The 22,645-nt window shown below is 53.1% G+C and overlaps 1 protein-coding gene across 2 annotated transcripts in view; it reads left to right on the top strand.

The window, feature by feature from the left end:
• oxct1a (3-oxoacid CoA transferase 1a) overlaps positions 1-22,645 on the top strand; it is a 437,799-nt gene that overhangs the window by 6,671 nt on the left and 408,483 nt on the right. The gene's annotated exons all lie outside the window — the stretch shown is intronic.

Here is a 22,645-nt window from a genome sequence, read left to right as displayed (position 1 = left end):
TAGATACAGAGTAAAGCTCCCTCTACACTGTCCCCATCAGACACTCCCAGGACAGGTACAGCACGGGGTTAGATACAGAGTAAAGCTCCCTCGACACTGTCCCCATCAAACACTCCCAGGGCAGGTACAGCACGGGGTTAGATACAGAGTAAAGCTCCCTCTACACTGTCCACATCAAACACTCCCAGGACAGGTACAGCACGGGGTTAGATACAGAGTAAAGCTCCCTCGACACTGTCCCCATCAAACACTCCCAGGACAGGTACAGCACGGGGTTAGATACAGAGTGAAGCTCCCTCTACACTGTCCCCATCAAACACTCCCAGGACAGGGACAGCACGGGGTTAGATACAGAGTAAAGCTCCCTCTACACTGTCCCCATCAAACACTCCCAGGACAGGTACAGCACGGGGTTAGATACAGAGTAAAGCTCCCTCGACACTGTCCCCATCAAACACTCCCAGGACAGGTACAGCACGGGGTTAGATACAGAGTAAAGCTCCCTCGACACTGTCCCCATCAAACACTCCCAGGACAGGTACAGCACGGGGTTAGATACAGAGTAAAGCTCCCTCTACACTGTCCCCATCAGACACTCCCAGGACAGGTACAGCACGGGGTTAGATACAGAGTAAAGCTCCCTCGACACTGTCCCCATCAAACACTCCCAGGGCAGGTACAGCACGGGGTTAGATACAGAGTAAAGCTCCCTCTACACTGTCCACATCAAACACTCCCAGGACAGGTACAGCACGGGGTTAGATACAGAGTAAAGCTCCCTCGACACTGTCCCCATCAAACACTCCCAGGACAGGTACAGCACGGGGTTAGATACAGAGTGAAGCTCCCTCTACACTGTCCCCATCAAACACTCCCAGGACAGGGACAGCACGGGGTTAGATACAGAGTAAAGCTCCCTCTACACTGTCCCCATCAAACACTCCCAGGACAGGGACAGCACGGGGTTAGATACAGAGTAAAGCTCCCTCTACACTGTCCCCATCAAACACTCCCAGGACAGGTACAGCACGGGGTTAGATACAGAGTAAAGCTCCCTCTACACTGTCCCCATCAAACACTCCCAGGACAGGTACAGCACGGGGTCAGATACAGAGTCAAGCTCCCTCTACACTGTCCCCATCAAACACTCCCAGGACAGGTACAGCACGGGGTCAGATACAGAGTAAAGCTCCCTCTACACTGTCCACATCAAACACTCCCAGGACAGGTACAGCACGGGGTTAGATACAGAGTAAAGCTCCCTCGACACTGTCCCCATCAAACACTCCCAGGACAGGTACAGCACGGGGTTAGATACAGAGTAAAGCTCCCTCGACACTGTCCCCATCAAACACTCCCAGGACAGGTACAGCACGGGGTTAGATACAGAGTAAAGCTCCCTCTACACTGTCCCCATCAGACACTCCCAGGACAGGTACAGCACGGGGTTAGATACAGAGTAAAGCTCCCTCGACACTGTCCCCATCAAACACTCCCAGGGCAGGTACAGCACGGGGTTAGATACAGAGTAAAGCTCCCTCTACACTGTCCACATCAAACACTCCCAGGACAGGTACAGCACGGGGTTAGATACAGAGTAAAGCTCCCTCGACACTGTCCCCATCAAACACTCCCAGGACAGGTACAGCACGGGGTTAGATACAGAGTAAAGCTCCCTCTACACTGTCCCCATCAAACACTCCCAGGACAGGTACAGCACGGGGTCAGATACAGAGTCAAGCTCCCTCTACACTGTCCCCATCAAACACTCCCATGACAGGTACAGCACGGGGTTAGATACAGAGTAAAGCTCCCTCTACACTGTCCACATCAAACACTCCCAGGACAGGTACAGCACGGGGTTAGATACAGAGTAAAGCTCCCTCGACACTGTCCCCATCAAACACTCCCAGGACAGGTACAGCACGGGGTTAGATACAGAGTAAAGCTCCCTCGACACTGTCCCCATCAAACACTCCCAGGACAGGTACAGCACGGGGTTAGATACAGAGTAAAGCTCCCTCTACACTGTCCCCATCAGACACTCCCAGGACAGGTACAGCACGGGGTTAGATACAGAGTAAAGCTCCCTCGACACTGTCCCCATCAAACACTCCCAGGGCAGGTACAGCACGGGGTTAGATACAGAGTAAAGCTCCCTCTACACTGTCCCCATCAAACACTCCCAGGACAGGTACAGCACGGGGTTAGATACAGAGTAAAGCTCCCTCGACACTGTCCCCATCAAACACTCCCAGGACAGGTACAGCACGGGGTTAGATACAGAGTAAAGCTCCCTCGACACTGTCCCCATCAAACACTCCCAGGACAGGTACAGCACGGGGTTAGATACAGAGTAAAGCTCCCTCTACACTGTCCCCATCAGACACTCCCAGGACAGGTACAGCACGGGGTTAGATACAGAGTAAAGCTCCCTCTACACTGTCCACATCAAACACTCCCAGGACAGGTACAGCACGGGGTTAGATACAGAGTAAAGCTCCCTCGACACTGTCCCCATCAAACACTCCCAGGACAGGTACAGCACGGGGTTAGATACAGAGTAAAGCTCCCTCGACACTGTCCCCATCAAACACTCCCAGGACAGGTACAGCACGGGGTTAGATACAGAGTAAAGCTCCCTCGACACTGTCCCCATCAAACACTCCCAGGGCAGGTACAGCACGGGGTTAGATACAGAGTAAAGCTCCCTCGACACTGTCCCCATCAAACACTCCCAGGACAGGTACAGCACGGGGTTAGATACAGAGTAAAGCTCCCTCTACACTGTCCCCATCAAACACTCCCAGGACAGGTACAGCACGGGGTTAGATACAGAGTAAAGCTCCCTCGACACCGTCCCCATCAAACACTCCCAGGACAGGTACAGCACGGGGTTTGATACAGAGTAAAGCTCCCTCTACACTGTCCCCATCAAACACTCCCAGGACAGGTACTACATGGGGTTAGATACAGAGTAAAGCTCCCTCTACACTGTCCCCATCAAACACTCCCAGGACAGGTACAGCACGGGGTTAGATACAGAGTAAAGCTCCCTCTACACTGTCCCCATCAAACACTCCCAGGACAGGTACAGCACGGGGTTAGATACCGAGTAAAGCTCCCTCTACACTGTCCCCATCAAACACTCCCAGGATGGTACAGCACGGGGTTAGATACAGAGTAAAGCTCCCTCGACACTGTCCCCATCAAACACTCCCAGGACAGGTACAGCACGGGGTTAGATACAGAGTAAAGCTCCCTCGACACCGTCCCCATCAAACACTCCCAGGACAGGTACAGCACGGGGTTTGATACAGAGTAAAGCTCCCTCTACACTGTCCCCATCAAACACTCCCAGGACAGGTACTACATGGGGTTAGATACAGAGTAAAGCTCCCTCTACACTGTCCCCATCAAACACTCCCAGGACCCAGGACAGGTACAGCACAGAGTTAGATACAGAGTAAAGCTCCCTCTACACTGTCCCATCAAACACTCCCAGGACAGGTACAGCACAGAGTTAGATACAGAGTAAAGCTCCCTCTACACTGTCCCCATCAAACACTCCCAGGACAGGTACAGCACGGGGTTAGATACAGAGTAAAGCTCCCTCTACACTGTCCCCATGAAACACTCCCAGGACAGGTACAGCACGGGATTAGATACAGAGTAAAGCTCCCGCTACACTGTCCCCATCAAACACTCCCAGGACAGGTACAGCACGGGGTTAGATACAGAGTAAAGCTCCCGTGACACTGTCCCCATCAAACACTCCCAGGACAGGTACAGCACGGGGTAAGATACAGAGTAAAGCTCCCTCTACACTGTCCCCATCAAACACTCCCAGGGCAGGTACAGCACGGGGTTAGATACAGAGTAAATCTCCCTCTACACTGTCCCCATCAAACACTCCCAGGACAGGTAGAGCACGGGATTAGATACACAGTAAAGCTCCCTCTACACTGTCCCCATCAAACACTCCCAGGACAGGTACAGCACTGGGTTAGATACAGAGTAAAGCTCCCTCTACACTGTCCCCATCAAACACTCCCAGGACAGGTACAGCATGGGGTTAGATACAGAGTAAATCTCCCTCTGCACTGTCCCCATCAAACACTCCCAGGACAGGTACAGCATGGGGTTAGATACAGAGTAAAGCTCCCTCTACCCTGTCCCCATCAAACACTCCCAGGACAGGTACAGCACAGGGTTAGATACAGAGTAAAGCTCCCTCTACACTGACCCCATCAAACACTCCCAGGACAGGAACAGCACGGTGTTAGATACAGAGTAAAGCTCCCTCCACACTGTCCCCATCAAACACTCCCAGGACAGGGACAGCACGGGGTTAGATACAGAGTAAATCTCCCTCTACACTGTCCCCATCAAACACTCCCAACTGCAGGTACAGCACGGGGTTAGATACAGAGTAAAGCTCCCTCTACACTGTCCCCATCAAACACTCCCAGGATAGGTACAGCACGGGGTTAGATACAGAGTACAGCTCCCTCTACACTGTCCCCATCAAACACTCCCAGGACAGGTGCAGCACGGGGTTAGATACAGAGTAAAACTCCCTCTACACTGTCCCCATCAAACACTCCCAGGACAGGCACAGCACTGGGTTAGATACAGAGTAAAGCTCCCTCTACACTGTCCCCAGCAAACTCTCCCAGGACAGGTACAGCACGGGGTTAGATACAGAGTAAAGCTCCCTCTACACTGTCCCCATCAAACACTCCCAGGACAGGTACAGCACGGGGTTAGATACAGAGAAAAGCTTCCTCTACACTGTCCCCATCAAACACTCCCAGCACAGGTACAGCACGGGGTTAGATACAGAGTAAAGCTCCCTCGACACTGTCCCCATCAAACACTCCCAGGACAGGTACAGCACGGGGTTAGATACAGAGTAAAGCTCACTCTACACTGACCCCATCAAACACTTCCAGGACAGGTACAGCACGGGGTTAGATACAGAGTAAAGCTTCCTCTACACTGTCCACATCAAACACTCCCAGCACAGGTACAGCACGGGGTTAGATACAGAGTAAAGCTCCCTCGACACTGTCCCCATCAAACACTCCCAGGACAAGGACAGCACGGGGTTAGATACAGAGTAAAGCTCCCTCTACACTGTCCCCATCAAACACTCCCAGGACAGGTGCAGCACGGGGTTAGATACAGAGTAAAGCTCCCTCTTAACTGTCCCCATCAAACACTCCCAGGACAGGTACAGCACGGGGTTAGATACAGAGTAAAGCTCACTCTACACTGTCCCTATCAAACACTTCCAGGACAGGTACAGCACGGGGTTAGATACAGAGTAAAGCTTCCTCTACACTGTCCCCATCAAACACTCCCAGGACAGGTACAGCACGGGGTTAGATACAGAGTAAAGCTCCCTCTACACTGTCCCCATCAAACACTCCCAGGACAGGTACAGCACGGGGTTAGATACAGAGTAAAGCTCCCTCGACACTGTCCCCATCAAACACTCCCAGGACAGGTACAGCACGGGGTTAGATACAGAGTAAAGCTCCCTCTACACTGTCCCCATCAAACACTTCCAGGACAGGTACAGCACGGGGTTAGATACAGAGTAAAGCTCCCTCTACACTGTCCCCATCAAACACTCCCAGGACAGGTACAGCACGGGGTTAGATACAGAGTAAAGCTCCCTCTACACTGTCCCCATCAAACAGTCCCAGGACAGGTACAGCACGGGGTTAGATACAGAGTAAAGCTCCCTCTACACTGTCCCCATCAAACACTCCCAGGACAGGTACAGCACAGGGTTAGATACAGAGTAAAGCTCCCTCTACACTGTCCCCATCAAACACTCCCAGGACAGGTACAGCACGGGGTTAGATACAGAGTAAAGCTCCCTCTACACTGTCCCCGTCAAACACTCCCAGGACAGGTACAGCACGGGGTTAGATACAGAGTAAAGCTCCCTCTACACTGTCCCCATCAAACACTCCCAGGACAGGTAAAGCACGGAGTAAGATACAGAGTAAAGCTCCCTCTACACTGTCCCCATCAAACACTCCCAGGACAGTTACAGCACGGGGTTAGATACAGAGTAAAGCTCCCTCTACACTGTCCCCATCAAACACTCCCAGGACAGGTACAGCACAGGGTTAGATACAGAGTAAAGCTCCCTCTACACTGTCCCCATCAAACACTCCCAGGACAGGTACAGCACGGGGTTAGATACAGAGTAAAGCTCCCTCTACACTGTCCCCATCAAACACTCCCAGGACAGGTAAAGCACGGAGTAAGATACAGAGTAAAGCTCCCTCTACACTGTCCCCATCAAACACTCCCAGGACAGGTAAAGCACGGAGTAAGATACAGAGTAAAGCTCCCTCTACACTGTCCCCATCAAACACTCCCAGGACAGTTACAGCACGGGGTTAGATACAGAGTAAAGCTCCCTCTACACTGTCCCCATCAAACACTCCCAGGACAGGTACAGCACAGGGTTAGATACAGAGTAAAGCTCCCTCTACACTGTCCCCATCAAACACTCCCAGGACAGGTACAGCACGGGGTTAGATACAGAGTAAAGCTCCCTCTACACTGTCCCCATCAAACACTCCCAGGACAGGTACAGCACGGGGTTAGATACAGAGTAAAGCTCCCTCTACACTGTCCCCATCAAACACTCCCAGGACAGGTACAGCATGGGGTTAGATACAGAGTAAAGCTCCCTCTACACTGACCCCATCAAACACTCCCAGGACAGGTACAGCATGGGGTTAGATACAGAGTAAAGCTCCCTCTACACTGACCCCATCAAACACTCCCAGGACAGGTACAGCCCTAGTTATATAATGAACTCCCACTACAATGCCAATTGTGTAACTTTGCTCCGAGTGCGTTGTACACTAGTAGTTACAGTGGGGTCTCTCTTTTCTGTTCCATTCTATCACTGCTGACTCAATGTTGAAGTTAACAAATAAATTCAGGCTAACTGGATCGTATTTGGTGACATTACTTTGTGAAGAGATTTGCTTCCCAGGTGTGAATTGTGCAGATGATGTGTGCTCAGATACCTCAATCGTTTTGGAAGCTGTTTAATTACGTCACTGACCTTGTGTTTAACCAGATGAGCATCTGTTATAGTTACTGACATACCGGCTGCACTGTAAATAAAACATAATCCTCAGTGAAAGGATTAGCAATCGATCAACAAACTCATTCACCCCAACCTGGTGCCAGTGTCCCTGAAAGACATATGACTCATCAGGAGCATGACCGAGTTTACTGGCAGCCTATCAGACAGATTTCTGTGTGCACACCCCACTCAGAATGATCACTCCCTCAGTCCCGGCAATTAAAGCTCATTCGTAGGGCTGCTCCCCAGTGTTATACAGTGACAGACCCGTCCCCACCAGTACTGTACCCCAGTGTTATACAGTGACAGACCCATCCCCACCAGTACTGTACCCCAGTGATATACAGTGACAGACCTGTCCCCACCAGTACTGTACCCCAGTGATATACAGTAACAGACCTGTCCCCACCAGTACTGTACCCCAGTGTTATACAGTGACAGACCCGTCCCCACCAGTACTGTACCCCAGTGTTATACAGTGACAGACCCGTCCCCACCAGTACTGTACCCCAGTGTTATACAGTGACAGACCCGTCCCCACCAGCACTGTATCCCAGTGTTATACAGTGACAGACCCGTCCCCACCAGTACTGTACCCCAGTGTTATACAGTGACAGACCCGTCCCCACCAGCACTGTACCCCAGTGATATACAGTGACAGACCTGTCCCCACCAGTACTGTACCCCAGTGATATACAGTAACAGACCCGTCCCCACCAGTACTGTACCCCAGTGTTATACAGAGACAGACCCATCCCCACCAATACTGTATCCCAGTGTTATACAGTGACTGACCCATCCCCATCAGTACTGTACCCCAGTGTTATACAGTGACAGACCCGTCCCCACCAGTACTGTATCCCAGTGTTATACAGTGACAGACCCGTCCCCACCAGCACTGTACCCCAGTGATATACAGTGACAGACCCGTCCCCACCAGTACTGTACCCCAGTGTTATACAGTGACAGACCCGTCCCCACCAGTACTGTACCCCAGTGTTATACAGTGACAGACCCGTCCCCACCAGCACTGTACCCCAGTGATATACAGTGACAGACCCGTCCCCACCAGTACTGTACCCCAGTGTTATACAGTGACAGACCCGTCCCCACCAGTACTGTACCCCAGTGTTATACAGAGACAGACCCATCCCCACCAGAACTGTACCCCAGTGTTATACAGTGACAGACCCGTCCCCACCAGTATTGTACCCCAGTGTTATACAGTGACAGACCCGTCCCCACCAGTACTGTACCCCAGTGTTATACAGTGACAGACCCGTCCCCATCAGTACTGCTCCCCAGTGTTATACAGTGACAGACCCGTCCCCACCAGTACTGTATCCCAGTGTTATACAGTGACAGACCCGTCCCCACCAGTACTGTACCCCAGTGCTATACAGAGACAGACCCGTCCCCACCAGTACTGTACCCCAGTGTTATACAGTGACAGACCCGTCCCCACCAGTACTGTACCCCAGTGTTATACAGCGACAGACCCGTCCCCACCAGTACTGTATCCCAGTGTTATACAGTGACAGACCCGTCCCCACCAGTACTGTACCCCAGTGCTATACAGAGACAGACCCGTGCCCACCAGTACTGTACCCCAGTGTTATACAGTGACAGACCCGTCCCCACCAGTACTGTACCCCAGTGTTATACAGTGACAGACCCGTCCCCACCAGTACTCTACCCCAGTGATATACAGTGACAGACCCATCCCCACCAGTACTGTACCCCAGTGTTATACAGTGACAGACCCGTCCCCACCAGTACTGTACCCCAGTGTTATACAGTGACAGACCCGTCCCCACCAGTACTGTACCCCAGTGTTATACAGTGACAGACCCGTCCCCACCAGTACTGTATCCCAGTGTTAAACAGTGACAGACCCGTCCCCACCAGTACTGTACCCCAGTGTTATACAGTGACAGACCCGTCCCCACCAGTACTGTACCCCAGTGTTATACAGTGACAGACCCGTCCCCACCAGTACTGTACCCCAGTGTTATACAGTGACAGACCCGTCCCCTCCAGTACTGTACCCCAATGTTATACAGTGACAGACCCGTCCCCACCAGTACTGTACCCCAGTGTTATACAGTGACAGACCCGTCCCCACCAGTACTGTACCCCAGTGTTATACAGTGACAGACCCGTCCCCACCAGTACTGTACCCCAGTGTTATACAGCGACAGACCCGTCCCCACCAGTACTGTACCCCAGTGTTAAACAGTGACAGACCCGTCCCCCCAGTACTGTACCCCAGTGTTATACAGTGACAGACCCGTCCCCACCAGTACTGTACCCCAGTGTTATACAGTGACAGACCCGTCCCCACCAGTACTGTACCCCAGTGTTATACAGTGACAGACCCGTCCCCTCCAGTACTGTACCCCAATGTTATACAGTGACAGACCCGTCCCCACCAGTACTGTACCCCAGTGTTATACAGTGACAGACCCGTCCCCACCAGTACTGTACCCCAGTGTTATACAGTGACAGACCCGTCCCCACCAGTACTGTACCCCAGTGTTATACAGTAACAGACCCGTCCCCACCAGTACTGTACCCCAGTGATATACAGTGACAGACCCGTCCCCACCAGTACTGTACCTCAGTATTATACAGTGACAGAACCGTCCCCACCAGTACTGTACCCCAGTGATATACAGTGACAGACCCGTCCCCACCAGTACTGTACCTCAGTATTATACAGTGACAGAACCGTCCCCACCAGTACTGTACCCCAGTGATATACAGTGACAGGCCCGCCCCCACCAGTACTGTACCCCAGTGTTATACAGTGACAGACCCGTCCCCACCAGTACTGTACCCCAGAGTTATACAGTGACAGACCCGTCCCCAACAGTACTGTACCCCAGTGATATACAGTGACAGACCCATCCCCACCAGTACTGTAACCCAGTGTTATACAGTGACAGCCCCGTCCCCACCAGTACTGTATCCCAGTGTTATACAGTGACAGACCCGTCCCCACCAGTACTGTACCCCAGTGTTATACAGTGACAGACCCGTCCCCACCAGTACTGTACCCCAGTGTGATCTAGTGACAGACCCGTCCCCACCAGTACTGTACCCCAGTGTGATCTAGTGACAGACCCGTCCCCACCGGTACTGTACCCCAGTGTTATACAGTGACAGACCCGTCCCCACCAGTACTGTACCCCAATGTTATACAGTGACAGACCCGTCCCCACCAGTACTGTACCCCAATGTTATACAGTGACAGACCCGTCCCCACCAGTACTGTACCCCAGTGTTATACATTGACAGACCCGTCCCCACCAGTACTGTACCCCAATGTTATACAGTGACAGATCCGTCCCCACCAGTACTGTACCCCAGTGTTATACAGTGACAGACCCGTCCCCACCAGTACTGTACCCCAGTGTTATACAGTAACAGACCCGTCCCCACCAGTACTGTACCCCAGTGTTATACAGTGACAGACCCGTCCCCACCAGTACTGTACCCCAGTGTTATACAGTGTCAGACCCGTCCCCACCAGTACTGTACCCCAGTGATATACAGTGACAGACCCGTCCCCACCAGTACTGTACCCCAGTGATATACAGTGACAGACCCGTCCCCACCAGTACTGTACCCCAGTGATATACAGTGACAGACCCGTCCCCACCAGTACTGTACCCCAGTGATATACAGTGACAGACCCGTCCCCACCAGTACTGTACCTCAATATTATACAGTGACAGACCCGTGCCCACCAGTACTGTACCCCAGTGTTATACAGTGACAGACCCGTCCCCACCAGTACTGTACCTCAATATTATACAGTGACAGACCCGTCCCCACCAGTACTGTACCCCAGTGTTATACAGTGACAGACCCGTCCCCACCAGTACAGTACCCCAGTGTTATACAGTGACAGACCCGTCCCCACCAGTACTGTACCCCAGTGTTATACAATGACAGACCCGTCCCCACCAGTACTGTACCCCAGTGATATACAGTGACAGACCCTTCCCCACCAGTACTGTACCCCAGTGTTATACAGTGACAGACCCGTCCCCACCAGTACTGTATCCCAGTGTTATACAGTGACAGACCCGTCCCCACCAGTACTGTACCCCAGTGTTATACAGTGATAGACCCGTCCCCACCAGTACTGTACCCAGTGTTATACAGTGATAGACCCGTCCCCACCAGTACTATACCCAGTGTTATACAGTGACAGACCCGTCCCCACCAGTTCTGTACCCCAGTGTTATACAGTGATAGACCCGTCCCCACCAGTACTGTACCCCAGTGTTATACAGTGACAGACCCGTCCCCACCAGTACTGTACCCCAGTGTTATACAGTGATAGACCCGTCCCCACCAGTACTGTACCCCAGTGTTATACAGTGACAGACCCGTCCCCACCAGTACTGTAGCCCAGTGTTATACAGTGACAGACCCGTCCCCACCAGTACAGTACACCAGTGTTACACTGTGACAGACCGGTCCCCACCAGTACTGTACCCCAGTGTTATACAGTGATAGACCCGTCCCCACCAGTACTGTACCCAGTGTTATACAGTGACAGACCCGTCCCCACCAGTACTGTACCCCAGTGTTATACAGTGATAGACCCGTCCCCACCAGTACTGTACCCCAGTGTTATACAGTGACAGACCCGTCCCCACCAGTACTGTACCCCAGTGTTATACAGTGATAGACCCGTCCCCACCAGTACTGTACCCCAGTGTTATACAGTTACAGACCCGTCCCCACCAGTACTGTACCCCAGTGTTGTACAGTGGTAGACCCGTCCCCACCAGTACTGTACCCCAGTGTTATACAGTGACAGACCAGTCCCCACCAGTACTGTCCCCAGTGTTATACAGTGATAGACCCGTCCCCACCAGTACTGTACCCCAGTGTTATACAGTGATAGACCCGTCCCCACCAGTACTGTACCCCAGTGTTATACAGTGACAGACCCGTCCCCACCAGTACTGCACCCCAGTGTTATGCAGTGACAGACCCGTCCCCACCAGTACTGTACCCCAGTGTTATACAGTGACAGACCCGTCCCCACCAGGACTGTACCCCAGTGTTATACAGCGACAGACCCGTCCCCACCAGTACTGTACCCCAGTGTTATACAGTGACAGACCCGTCCCCACCAGTACTGTACCCCAGTGTTATACAGTGACAGACCCATCCCCACCAGTACTGGACACCAGTGTTATACAGTGACAGACCCGTCCCCACCAGTACTGTATCCCAGTGTTATACAGTGACAGACCCGTCCCCACCAGTACTGTACCCCAGTGTTATACAGTGACAGACACGTCCCCACCAGTACTGTACCCCAGTGTTATACAGTGACAGACCCGTCCCCACCAGTACTCTACCCCAGTGATATACAGTGACAGACCCATCCCCACCAGTACTGTACCCCAGTGTTATACAGTGACAGACCCGTCCCCACCAGTACTGTATCCCAGTGTTATACAGTGACAGACCCGTCCCCACCAGTACTGTACCCCAGTGTTATACAGCGACAGACCCGTCCCCACCAGTACTGTACCCCAGTGTTAAACAGTGACAGACCCGTCCCCACCAGTACTGTACCCCAGTGTTATACAGTGACAGACCCGTCCCCACCAGTACTGTACCCCAGTGTTATACAGTGACAGACCCGTCCCCACCAGTACTGTACCCCAGTGTTATACAGTGACAGACCCGTCCCCTCCAGTACTGTACCCCAATGTTATACAGTGACAGACCCGTCCCCACCAGTACTGTACCCCAGTGTTATACAGTGACAGACCCGTCCCCACCAGTACTGTGCCCCAGTGTTATACAGTGACAGACCCGTCCCCACCAGTACTGTACCCCAGTGTTATACAGTAACAGACCCGTCCCCACCAGTACTGTACCCCAGTGTTATACAGTGACAGACCCGTCCCCACCAGTACTGTACCCCAGTGATATACAGTGACAGACCCGTCCCCACCAGTACTGTACCTCAGTATTATACAGTGACAGAACCGTCCCCACCAGTACTGTACCCCAGTGATATACAGTGACAGACCCGTCCCACCCAGTACTGTACCCCAGTGTTATACAGTGACAGACCCGTCCCCACCAGTACTGTACCCCAGTGTTATACAGTGACAGACCCGTCCCCAACAGTACTGTACCCCAGTGATATACAGCGACAGACCCGTCCCCACCAGTACTGTACCCCAGTGTTATACAGTGACAGACCCGTCCCCACCAGTACTGTACCCCAGTGATATACAGTGACAGGCCCATCCCCACCAGTACTGTACCCCAGTGTTATACAGCGACAGACCCGTCCCCACCAGTACTGTACCCCAGTGTTATACAGTGACAGACCCGTCCCCTCCAGTACTGTACCCCAGTGTTATACAGCGACAGACCCGTCCCCACCAGTACTGTACCCCAGTGTTACACAGTGACAGACCCGTCCCCACCAGTACTGTACCCCAGTGTTATACAGTGACAGACCCGTCCCCACCAGTACTGTACCCCAGTGATATACAGTGACAGACCCATCCCCACCAGTACTGTAACCCAGTGTTATACAGTGACAGCCCCGTCCCCACCAGTACTGTATCCCAGTGTTATACAGTGACAGACCCGTCCCCACCAGTACTGTACCCCAGTGTTATACAGTGACAGACCCGTCCCCACCAGTACTGTACCCCAGTGTTATACAGTGATAGACCCGTCCCCACCAGTACTGTACCCCAGTGTGATCTAGTGACAGACCCGTCCCCACCGGTACTGTACCCCAGTGTTATACAGTGACAGACCCGTCCCCACCAGTACTGTACCCCAGTGTTATACAGTGATAGACCCGTCCCCACCAGTACTGTACCCAGTGTTATACAGTGATAGACCCGTCCCCACCAGTACTATACCCAGTGTTATACAGTGACAGACCCGTCCCCACCAGTTCTGTACCCCAGTGTTATACAGTGATAGACCCGTCCCCACCAGTACTGTACCCCAGTGTTATACAGTGACAGACCCGTCCCCACCAGTACTGTACCCCAGTGTTATACAGTGATAGACCCGTCCCCACCAGTACTGTACCCCAGTGTTATACAGTGACAGACCCGTCCCCACCAGTACTGTACCCCAGTGTTATACAGTGACAGACCCGTCCCCACCAGTACAGTACACCAGTATTACACTGTGACAGACCGGTCCCCACCAGTACTGTACCCCAGTGTTATACAGTGATAGACCCGTCCCCACCAGTACTGTACCCCAGTGTTATACAGTGATAGACCCGTCCCCACCAGTACTGTACCCCAGTGTTATACAGTGACAGACCCGTCCCCACCAGTACTGTACCCCAGTGTTATACAGTGATAGACCCGTCCCCACCAGTACTGTACCCCAGTGTTATACAGTTACAGACCCTTCCCCACCAGTACTGTACCCCAGTGTTGTACAGTGGTAGACCCGTCCCCACCAGTACTGTACCCCAGTGTTATACAGTGACAGACCAGTCCCCACCAGTACTGTCCCCAGTGTTATACAGTGATAGACCCGTCCCCACCAGTACTGTACCCCAGTGTTATACAGTGATAGACCCGTCCCCACCAGTACTGTACCCCAGTGTTATACAGTGACAGACCCGTCCCCACCAGTACTGCACCCCAGTGTTATGCAGTGACAGACCCGTCCCCACCAGTACTGTACCCCAGTGTTATACAGTGACAGACCCGTCCCCACCAGGACTGTACCCCAGTGTTATACAGCGACAGACCCGTCCCCACCAGTACTGTACCTCAGTGTTATACAGTGACAGACCCGTCCCCACCAGTACTGTACCCCAGTGTTATACAGTGACAGACCCATCCCCACCAGTACTGTACCCCAGTGTTAAACTGTGACAGACCCGTCCCCACCAGTACTGTACCCCAGTGTTATACAGTGACAGACCCGCCCCCACCAGTACTGTACCCCAGTGTTATACAGTGATAGACCCATCCCCACCAGTACTGAACCCCAGTCTTATACAGTGACAGACCCGTCCCCACCAGTACTGAACCCCAGTGTTATACAGTGACAGACCCGTACCCACCAGTACTGTACCCCAGTGTTATACAGTGACAGACTCGTCCCCTCCAGTACTGTACCCTAGTGTTATACAGTGACAGACCCGTCCCCACCAGTACTGTACCCCAGTGTTATACAGTGACAGACCCGCCCCCACCAGTACTGTACCCCAGTGTTATACAGTGACAGACCCGTCCCCTTCCAGTACTGTACCCCAGTGTTAAACTGTGACAGACCCGTCCCCACCAGTACTGTACCCCAGTGTTATACAGTGACAGACCCGTCCCCACCAGTACTGTACCCCAGTGTTATACAGTGACAGACCCGTCCCCATCAGTACTGTAGCCCAGTGTTACACAGTGACAGACCCGTCCCCACCAGTACCGTACCCCAGTGTTATACAGTGACAGACCCGTCCCCACCAGTACTGTACCCCAGTGTTATACAGTGATAGATCCATCCCCACCAGTACTGTACCCCAGTGTGATATAGTGACAGACCCGCCCCCACCAGTACTGTACCCCAGTGTTATACAGTGACAGACCCGTCCCCACCAGTACTGTACCCCAGTGTTAAACTGTGAGAGACCCATCCCACCAGTACTGTACCCCAGTGTTATACATTGACAGACCCGCCCCCACCAGTACTGTACCCCAGTGTTATACAGTGACAGACCCGTCCCCACCAGTACTGTACCCCAGTGTTATACAGTGACAGACCCGTCCCCACCAGTACTGTACCCCAGTGCTATACAGTGACAGACCCGTCCCCACCAGTACAGTACCCCAGTGTTATACAGTGACAGACCCGTCCCCACCAGTACTGTACCCCAGTGTTATACAGTGACAGACCCGTCCCCACCAGCACTGTACCCCAGTGTTATACAGTGACAGACCCGCCCCCACCAGTACTGTACCCCAGTGTTATACAGTGACAGACCCGTCCCCACCAGCACTGTACCCCAGTGTTATACAGTGACAGACCCGCCCCCACCAGTACTGTACCCCAGTGTTATACAGTGACAGACCCGCCCCCACCAGTACTGTACCCCAGTGTTATACAGTGACAGACCCGTCCCCACCAGTACTGTACCCAGTGTTATAGTGACGGACCCATCCCCAGCAGTACTGTATCCCACTGTTATACAGTGACAGACCCGTCCCCACCAGTACTGTACCCCAGTGTTATACAGTGACAGACCCGTCCCCACCAGTACTGTACCCAGTGTTATACAGTGACAGCCCCGTCCCCACCAGTACTGTACCCCAGTGTTACACAGTGACAGACCCGTCCCCACCAGTTCTGTACCCCAGTGTTATACAGTGACAGACCCGTCCTCACCAGTACTGTACCCCAGTGTTATACAGTGACAGACCCGTCCCCACCAGTACTGTACCCCAGTGTTATACAGTGACAGACCCGTCCCCACCAGTACTGTACCCCAGTGTTAAACTGTGACAGACCCGTCCCCACCAGTACTGTACCCCAGTGCTATACAGAGACAGACCCGTCCTCACCAGTACTGTAGCCCAGTGTTATACATGACAGACCCGTCCCCACCAGTACTGTACCCCAGTGTTATACAGTGACAGACCCGTCCCGACCAGTACTGTACCCCAGTGTTATACAGTGACAGACCTGTCCTCACCAGTACTGTAGCCCAGTGTTATACAGTGACAGACCCGTCCCCACCAGTACTGTACCCCAGTGCTATACAGAGACAGACCCGTCCTCCCCAGTACTGTAGCCCAGTGTTATACAGTGACAGACCCGTCCCCACCAGTACTGTACCCCAGTGTTATACAGTGACAGACCCGTCCCCACCAGTACTGTACCCCAGTGTTATACAGAGACAGACCCATCCTCACCAGTACTGCACCCCAGTGTTATACAGTGACAGACCCGTCCCCACCAGTACTGTACCCCAGTGTTATACAGTGACAGACCCGTCCCCACCAGTACTGTATCCCAGTGTTATACAGTGACAGAACCGTCCCCACCAGTACTGTACCCCAGTGTTATACAGTGACAGACCCGTCCCCACCAGTACTGTACCCCAGTGTTATACAGTGACTGACCCATCCCCATCAGTACTGTACCCCAGTGTTATACACTGACAGACCTGTCCCCACCAGTACTGTACCCCAGTGTTATACAGTGACAGACGCGTCCCCACCAGTACCGTACCCCAGTGTTATACAGTGACTGACCCGTCCCCACCAGTACTGTACCCCAGTGTTATACAGTGACAGACCCGTCCCCACCAGTACTGTACCCCAATGTTATACAGTGACAGACCCGTCCCCACCAGTACTGTACCCCAATGTTATACAGTGACAGACCCGTCCCCACCAGTACTGTACCCCAGTGTTATACATTGACAGACCCGTCCCCACCAGTACTGTACCCCAATGTTATACAGTGACAGATCCGTCCCCACCAGTACTGTACCCCAGTGATATACAGTGACAGACCCGTCCCCACCAGTACTGTACCTCAATATTATACAGTGACAGACCCGTGCCCACCAGTACTGTACCCCAGTGTTATACAGTGACAGACCCGTCCCCAACAGTACTGTACCCCAGTGTTATACAGTGACAGACCCGTCCCCACCAGTACTGTACCCCAGTGATATACAGTGACAGACCCTTCCCCACCAGTACTGTACCCCACTGTTATACAGTGACAGACCCGTCCCCACCAGTACTGTATCCCAGTGTTATACAGTGACAGACCCGTCCCCACCAGTACTGTACCCCAGTGTTATACAGTGATAGACCCGTCCCCACCAGTACTGTACCCAGTGTTATACAGTGATAGACCCGTCCCCACCAGTACTATACCCAGTGTTATACAGTGACAGACCCGTCCCCACCAGTTCTGTACCCCAGTGTTATACAGTGATAGACCCGTCCCCACCAGTACTGTACCCCAGTGTTATACAGTGACAGACCCGTCCCCACCAGTACTGTACCCCAGTGTTATACAGTGATAGACCCGTCCCCACCAGTACTGTACCCCAGTGTTATACAGTGACAGACCCGTCCCCACCAGTACTGTACCCCAGTGTTATACAGTGACAGACCCGGCCCCACCAGTACAGTACACCAGTATTACACTGTGACAGACCGGTCCCCACCAGTACTGTACCCCAGTGTTATACAGTGATAGACCCGTCCCCACCAGTACTGTACCCAGTGTTATACAGTGACAGACCCGTCCCCACCAGTACTGTACCCCAGTGTTATACAGTGATAGACCCGTCCCCACCAGTACTGTACCCCAGTGTTATACAGTGACAGACCCGTCCCCACCAGTACTGTACCCCAGTGTTATACAGTGATAGACCCGTCCCCACCAGTACTGTACCCCAGTGTTATACAGTTACAGACCCGTCCCCACCAGTACTGTACCCCAGTGTTGTACAGTGGTAGACCCGTCCCCACCAGTACTGTACCCTAGTGTTATACAGTGACAGACCAGTCCCCACCAGTACTGTCCCCAGTGTTATACAGTGATAGACCCGTCCCCACCAGTACTGTACCCCAGTGTTATACAGTGATAGACCCGTCCCCACCAGTACTGTACCCCAGTGTTATACAGTGACAGACCCGTCCCCACCAGTACTGCACCCCAGTGTTATGCAGTGACAGACCCGTCCCCACCAGTACTGTACCCCAGTGTTATACAGTGACAGACCCGTCCCCACCAGGACTGTACCCCAGTGTTATACAGCGACAGACCCGTCCCCACCAGTACTGTACCCCAGTGTTATACAGTGACAGACCCGTCCCCACCAGTACTGTACCCCAGTGTTATACAGTGACAGACCCATCCCCACCAGTACTGTACCCCAGTGTTAAACTGTGACAGACCCGTCCCCACCAGTACTGTACCCCAGTGTTATACAGTGACAGACCCGCCCCCACCAGTACTGTACCCCAGTGTTATACAGTGATAGACCCATCCCCACCAGTACTGAACCCCAGTCTTATACAGTGACAGACCCGTCCCCACCAGTACTGAACCCCAGTGTTATACAGTGACAGACCCGTACCCACCAGTACTGTACCCTAGTGTTATACAGTGACAGACTCGTCCCCTCCAGTACTGTACCCTAGTGTTATACAGTGACAGACCCGTCCCCACCAGTACTGTACCCCAGTGTTATACAGTGACAGACCCGCCCCCACCAGTACTGTACCCCAGTGTTATACAGTGACAGACCCGTCCCCTTCCAGTACTGTACCCCAGTGTTAAACTGTGACAGACCCGTCCCCACCAGTACTGTACCCCAGTGTTATACAGTGACAGACCCGTCCCCACCAGTACTGTACCCCAGTGTTATACAGTGACAGACCCGTCCCCATCAGTACTGTAGCCCAGTGTTACACAGTGACAGACCCGTCCCCACCAGTACTGTAGCCCAGTGTTATACAGTGACAGACCCGTCCCCACCAGTACTGTACCCCAGTGTTATACAGTGATAGACCCATCCCCACCAGTACTGTACACCAGTGTGATATAGTGACAGACCCGCCCCCACCAGTACTGTACCCCAGTGTTATACAGTGACAGACCCGTCCCCACCAGTACTGTACCCCAGTGTTAAACTGTGACAGACCCATCCCCACCAGTACTGTACCCCAGTGTTATACATTGACAGACCCGCCCCCACCAGTACTGTACCCCAGTGTTATACAGTGACAGACCCGTCCCCACCAGTCCTGTACCCCAGTGTTATACAGTGACAGACCCGTCCCCACCAGTACTGTACCCCAGTGCTATACAGTGACAGACCCGTCCCCACCAGTACAGTACCCCAGTGTTATACAGTGACAGACCCGTCCCCACCAGTACTGTACCCCAGTGTTATACAGTGACAGACCCGTCCCCACCAGCACTGTACCCCAGTGTTATACAGTGACAGACCCGCCCCCACCAGTACTGTACCCCAGTGTTATACAGTGACAGACCCGTCCCCACCAGCACTGTACCCCAGTGTTATACAGTGACAGACCCGCCCCCACCAGTACTGTACCCCAGTGTTATACAGTGACAGACCCGCCCCCACCAGTACTGTACCCCAGTGTTATACAGTGACAGACCCGTCCCCACCAGTACTGTACCCAGTGTTATAGTGACGGACCCATCCCCAGCAGTACTGTATCCCACTGTTATACAGTGACAGACCCGTCCCCACCAGTACTGTACCCCAGTGTTATACAGTGACAGACCCGTCCCCACCAGTACTGTACCCAGTGTTATACAGTGACAGCCCCGTCCCCACCAGTACTGTACCCCAGTGTTACACAGTGACAGTCCCGTCCCCACCAGTTCTGTACCCCAGTGTTATACAGTGACAGACCCGTCCTCACCAGTACTGTACCCCAGTGTTATACAGTGACAGACCCGTCCCCACCAGTACTGTACCCCAGTGTTATACAGTGACAGACCCGTCCCCACCAGTACTGTACCCCAGTGTTAAACTGTGACAGACCCGTCCCCACCAGTACTGTACCCCAGTGCTATACAGAGACAGACCCGTCCTCACCAGTACTGTAGCCCAGTGTTATACAGTGACAGACCCGTCCCCACCAGTACTGTACCCCAGTGTTATACAGTGATAGACCCGTCCCCACCAGTACTGTACCCAGTGTTATACAGTGATAGACCCGTCCCCACCAGTACTATACCCAGTGTTATACAGTGACAGACCCGTCCCCACCAGTTCTGTACCCCAGTGTTATACAGTGATAGACCCGTCCCCACCAGTACTGTACCCCAGTGTTATACAGTGACAGACCCGTCCCCACCAGTACTGTACCCCAGTGTTATACAGTGATAGACCCGTCCCCACCAGTACTGTACCCCAGTGTTATACAGTGACAGACCCGTCCCCACCAGTACTGTACCCCAGTGTTATACAGTGACAGACCCGGCCCCACCAGTACAGTACACCAGTATTACACTGTGACAGACCGGTCCCCACCAGTACTGTACCCCAGTGTTATACAGTGATAGACCCGTCCCCACCAGTACTGTACCCAGTGTTATACAGTGACAGACCCGTCCCCACCAGTACTGTACCCCAGTGTTATACAGTGATAGACCCGTCCCCACCAGTACTGTACCCCAGTGTTATACAGTGACAGACCCGTCCCCACCAGTACTGTACCCCAGTGTTATACAGTGATAGACCCGTCCCCACCAGTACTGTACCCCAGTGTTATACAGTTACAGACCCGTCCCCACCAGTACTGTACCCCAGTGTTGTACAGTGGTAGACCCGTCCCCACCAGTACTGTACCCTAGTGTTATACAGTGACAGACCAGTCCCCACCAGTACTGTCCCCAGTGTTATACAGTGATAGACCCGTCCCCACCAGTACTGTACCCCAGTGTTATACAGTGATAGACCCGTCCCCACCAGTACTGTACCCCAGTGTTATACAGTGACAGACCCGTCCCCACCAGTACTGCACCCCAGTGTTATGCAGTGACAGACCCGTCCCCACCAGTACTGTACCCCAGTGTTATACAGTGACAGACCCGTCCCCACCAGGACTGTACCCCAGTGTTATACAGCGACAGACCCGTCCCCACCAGTACTGTACCCCAGTGTTATACAGTGACAGACCCGTCCCCACCAGTACTGTACCCCAGTGTTATACAGTGACAGACCCATCCCCACCAGTACTGTACCCCAGTGTTAAACTGTGACAGACCCGTCCCCACCAGTACTGTACCCCAGTGTTATACAGTGACAGACCCGCCCCCACCAGTACTGTACCCCAGTGTTATACAGTGATAGACCCATCCCCACCAGTACTGAACCCCAGTCTTATACAGTGACAGACCCGTCCCCACCAGTACTGAACCCCAGTGTTATACAGTGACAGACCCGTACCCACCAGTACTGTACCCTAGTGTTATACAGTGACAGACTCGTCCCCTCCAGTACTGTACCCTAGTGTTATACAGTGACAGACCCGTCCCCACCAGTACTGTACCCCAGTGTTATACAGTGACAGACCCGCCCCCACCAGTACTGTACCCCAGTGTTATACAGTGACAGACCCGTCCCCTTCCAGTACTGTACCCCAGTGTTAAACTGTGACAGACCCGTCCCCACCAGTACTGTACCCCAGTGTTATACAGTGACAGACCCGTCCCCACCAGTACTGTACCCCAGTGTTATACAGTGACAGACCCGTCCCCATCAGTACTGTAGCCCAGTGTTACACAGTGACAGACCCGTCCCCACCAGTACTGTAGCCCAGTGTTATACAGTGACAGACCCGTCCCCACCAGTACTGTACCCCAGTGTTATACAGTGATAGACCCATCCCCACCAGTACTGTACACCAGTGTGATATAGTGACAGACCCGCCCCCACCAGTACTGTACCCCAGTGTTATACAGTGACAGACCCGTCCC

The sequence above is a fragment of the Scyliorhinus torazame genome, chromosome 9 (genome assembly GCF_047496885.1).
Source record: "Scyliorhinus torazame isolate Kashiwa2021f chromosome 9, sScyTor2.1, whole genome shotgun sequence".
NCBI lineage: Eukaryota > Metazoa > Chordata > Chondrichthyes > Carcharhiniformes > Scyliorhinidae > Scyliorhinus > Scyliorhinus torazame.
This window is presented reverse-complemented; position numbering and strand designations above follow the sequence as displayed.